Raw genomic sequence first — 5,000 nt, forward strand, 5'->3', positions numbered from 1 at the left:
TCTGTTGACTGAAACCAATTTTAAGATACAGACCAGTGCTCTTGTCTGAAAGCAGCACCTACAGTAATTGTCTTTATCATTTCTTTGATGGAATACTGTAGTCTTGAGATTTCTCCAGATTTAGTACAGGCGAGTCTAGATCGAGATGTAAAGATTTAGAGTGTATAAAACATGTAAAGTAAAACCTGCTTGATACCAATTTATTGCATTATGTGATATTTCATAAGTTTATATTCTCTTTAGATATGTAAATAAAGTATATTTATGTCAGCTATCTGTATTACTTAAATATTTTGACCTTTTTTGTATAACTCTGTAACCGCCTCGAGTCTGGTCATTATTATTCTTAGAATTAGTTTAGTCATAGACCTAAAGAACTCTTAAGTTAGAGCATTTCAGAAATTTATTTTCTGATATGTAAAGCAACAAGAAATAATCTAACAGACACCGGCCAGATCTATTTCTCAAAAGAGAATTTGCAATCGAGAATCAACTTTGAATACTAAAGGGACTGGTAGAAGTTGAAAAAAATGTCAATGAAAAAATCAGGCTTGGATTTATTATACCACACATAATAAGAATCCTGCTTTACGTGTCGTTATTGTCCAACTTCATTCTACACGATTTTTTACCATAAACTAATATTAGCTAAATCTCTTTTTAAACGTTCAGCAATTTCTTTAGCTATGGTAAGCAGCTCTTCTAGGAGAAGGGCACTCCAAAATCAAACCATTGTTCTCTAGTCTTGGGTAGTGTTATAGCTTCTGTACCATGGTCTTCCACTGTCTTGGGTTAGAGTTCTCTTGCTTGAGGGTACACTCGGGCACACTATTCTATGTTATTTCTCATCCTCTTGTTTAGTTAAAGTTTTCATTGTTTTATACAGGAGATATTTATTTTAATGTCACTATTCTTAAAATATTTTATTTCTCCTTGTTTCCTTTCCTCACTGGGCAATTTTCCCTGTTGGAGCCCCTGGGCTTATAGCATTTTGCTTTTCCAACTTGGGTTGTAGCTTAGCAAATAATAATAATAATAATAATAATAATAATAATAATAATAATACCCTCTGAAGATGGGATCGATACTAAGAGAGTAGAATCATATGCATGGACAAGCTTTTTTTCCCAAGAAAAAAATTACATTTCATATGTGATTATAATGATATTTTGTGTGTATGTACGTATGAGATTATCTATAATCATATGAATGACTGGTAATATTTCTACATTATAATAATCAACAGGTAAACATGCGATTGACAAAAAAAAAAAAAAAAAAAAAAAAAAAAATAGCTCGAAACTTCTTCATCGACTAGAAATCACAAGAACAAGACACTGCCAAATTCCAGTCGAGAAATTGCTGACAGTGGAACAGCCAGTAACTTGTAACACAATATGATAAATCTCGTAAAACATGACATCTGTGAATACTCAGAATGCCATCTACCCCCCACCCCCTTTTATGTTGTCCCCCCACCCCCCAGCCCCGTCTCACCCAATCCCCTCAGAGAAGAAAAGAATTACTGCCGTTTTACGACAGATCCGAATATGGGAACTGAATATGATGCGATTTTCTATTTTATTATTCTTTAATGAAGGCTTCCCTTTCTATTTCTGATGGAGGAGAGATAGGAGGATACCAAGTGGTAGTCGAGAGAGAGAGAGAGAGAGAGAGAGAGAGGAGAGAGAGAGAGAGAGAGAGAGAGAGAGAGAGAGGGAGAGAGAGATCTGAGCTCAAACGATTCCTCTAAGTTGAAATCTGATTTACTGCAGCAGCAACATCAAGTAGGACAACAATAAAAGTTGCAACCAATGATATTTGATGGCGATTACCCTCAGGAAGATGGAATACGAACCCCGCTCAGCGCAATGAAAAAAATACCCATTATTATGCTAACTGGAGGAAACAAGCACGCTTATGCGATATACACGTTTGCTTGCCCATGATTAACGAGTCAGGTTAACACATAAATTACACGAACTTCGAGTAACTTCTATTTGGTTTTGCACTGGCGTGAGAGACGCTGCAATACTGCTTATGCGGTGGATGAATTTAACGATTGTTAATGCTGGCATATATATTCATGTAAACACATTTATGTAAACTTGAGTACAGTAGAAGAAGTCATGGAAAAAGATTGAATTGCTTCAAGACAAAAGTTTGATGTTGTTTTTCTATTTGAGAAATTGATCAAGTGTGTAATCTATTCTTTTACTTTGATGTGTGGCTGCGGGGACGCCAGTATAATGAGCCATTCTAAATTGGATGGGTGGGTGAACAAAGCATACTGACTGCTTTGTTCAAGATTTAGAATTATGTAATTATAATCTGAATGTAATATATATTAATTTAGTTAATCAACGAGAAATACAAGCGAGACTATATCGTATCTAATGAGGTAATTAAGAGTATTTGCACAAAAATGAACAAAAAGTTCAGATATTAAAAAAAAATAAGTATATTAGAAAAAAAATTAGAAATTGATAAAAAAAAAAAAAAAAAAAAAACTGTACTGAAAATCTCCAAGAGAACAAGTTTCCTCTTCTGCAGAAATATGTCCCACCAAAACAGTCCAGCAATCTAGTCTTTCGCTTTATACGCTGAAATAACTACATCACCCCAATACCGAGAGTTACTAAGTACGAGAAAAATCAAGAAACTCTGCAACAAAAACCCATCCCAATGTTGTCCAAAGCTATGAGAATCCTCATAAGAAATGCATGGAAACAAGATTCGTCCTCAGAGGAGAAGAGAAGAAAGAATGCACTTTTGCATGCGATCCCAAAAAGGAGCAGATTTCGATATGATCAAATTCCAAGAATCTGGTGGTTGATGACTAATGAGGAATTGCTCCCTTGCCACAGCAAATGGTAAAACGGCATTTCCAAAGCAATTGGAAAATGTTTTGGGGTTGAATGTACACAGTAATCTTAAGGTGATGAGATTGTGTATGAGGGGAATGATGAGAATTGCCACCCACATGCATTCTCCTCTCTCTCTCTCTCTCTCTCTCTCTCTCTCTCTCTCTCTCTCTCTCTCTCTCTCTCTCTCACTCTCTCTCTCTCTCTCTCTCATACACACACACGTAAACGCGCGCGCGCACGAAGAAAATATAACAATTATTTAGTTATATCTATTCAATATAACAATTATTTAGTTATATCTATTCATAAATAATTTCCTTAATGTATACAAAATTGGAAAATGCTGATATAGCATATACCACTAAAACGTTACAGGACCCCTTGATTGGAAAGATAGTAATATATTGGATCTCTCTCTGGTTACGGGTCATTTTTCCTTTTGCCTACCCATTTACCAGATAGCCTGGCCTATTCTTTACACCTTTTCCTTTCCTCATAGATCTGACAATACTAAGATAACCGAAATTGTTTCTTCACTTAATTGTTCAGTGGCTACTTTCCTTTTGGTAAGGATAGAGGAGACTATTTAACTATGATAAGCAGCTCTTTTAAGAGGACACTCCAAATCAACCCCTTATTCTCTTAGTCTTGAGTAGTGGCATAGCCTCTGCACCATGGTCTTCCGGTTGTTTTTGGTTGGGAGTTCTCTTGCTTGAGGGTACACTCAGGCATACTATTCTATGCTTCCTTATTTCTTTTCCTCACTGAGGTATTTTCCAGGTTAGAACCCTCATATGTCTTAGAGCGTCCTACTTTTCCAAGTAGGGTTGTAGTTCAGCTTATAATTAACAATAATACAATACTTTGGAGTAAGAAATCGTGGCGCTCTCTCTCTCTCTCTCTCTCTCTCTCTCTCTCTCTCTCTCTCTCTCTCTCTCTCTCTCTCTCTCTCTCATTCCCCAATTCTCTCTCCTAATCGAAACAAAACCGGTGGTTCGTTGCAGTGCAATCAAATCTCTCAACATTCCATTATCTCGGAGTAAGAAGATTTTGTTGGAAAGTATGGTCAATCCTATACCCTACACCCAAGAGCAATTTCATTTCACGAACAACATATTATTTCCATTCCCTGAAACCTCTACAGGTTCACATCCACATCCACACGAACATGCACGCACACACAAACGCACACACGCCAACCTCTTAACTAATTAGACTGTCAGCCTTTATAACATCCGAACAAAATAGAATTTCACGTAACACTGACTCTCACATGTTCATTTGGCTTTTATTTTGATTGTGACAGAGAAGTAGAAATCGTTCCCCCTTTTAAGTTAGTTTGCAATTTCTATTATTAGAGAACCTCTCGCCTGTTATATTGTTCAAGACGCTCCGATAGCCAAGAAAGATATTTATTGATGGTTTTATGCAAAGCCTCGAATATTTATTTGCTAAATCTTTTCGCATGCGGCATCAACTACGGTATGATATTTAGGTATTTGGCTGATTACTTGGATTTACTTGCGAAGAATAATAACTTACTTCAAGTTACAATTTTAATATTTATATCTAACATGAGTGGTACTTCCTAAATATTACTATCTAAAATGAGGTGGAATATTCCTAAATATTACTATCTAAAATGAGTGGAATATTCCTAAATATTACTATCTAAAATGAGTGGAATATTCCTTAATATTACTATCTAACATGAGTGTATTTTCCTTAATATTACTATCTAACACGAGTGGTATTTTCCTTAATATTACTATCTAACATGAGTGTATTTTCCTTAATATTACTGACTAACACGAGTGGTATTTTCCTTAATATTACAATCTAACATGAGTGTATTTTCCTTAATATTTATATCTATCATGAGTACCATTTTACTTATTATTACTATCAAACATGAGTTGTATTTTTCTTAATATTCATATCTAACATGAGTATCATTTTCCTTAATATTACTATCTAACATGAGTGGTATTTTTCTTAATATTACTATCTAACATAAGTGTATTTTCCTTAATATTACTATCTAACATGAGTGGTATTTTTCTTAATATTACTATCTAACATGAGAGTATTTTCCTTAATATTATTATTTAATATGAGAGTATTTTCCTTAAT

At 34.8% G+C, this 5,000-nt stretch overlaps 1 protein-coding gene across 1 annotated transcript in view; it reads left to right on the forward strand.

The window, feature by feature from the left end:
• Positions 1-5,000, forward strand: part of LOC137659993 (uncharacterized) — a 27,875-nt gene that overhangs the window by 4,120 nt on the left and 18,755 nt on the right. The window lies entirely within an intron of this gene.

The sequence above is a fragment of the Palaemon carinicauda genome, chromosome 20, assembly GCF_036898095.1.
Source record: "Palaemon carinicauda isolate YSFRI2023 chromosome 20, ASM3689809v2, whole genome shotgun sequence".
Taxonomy (NCBI): domain Eukaryota; kingdom Metazoa; phylum Arthropoda; class Malacostraca; order Decapoda; family Palaemonidae; genus Palaemon; species Palaemon carinicauda.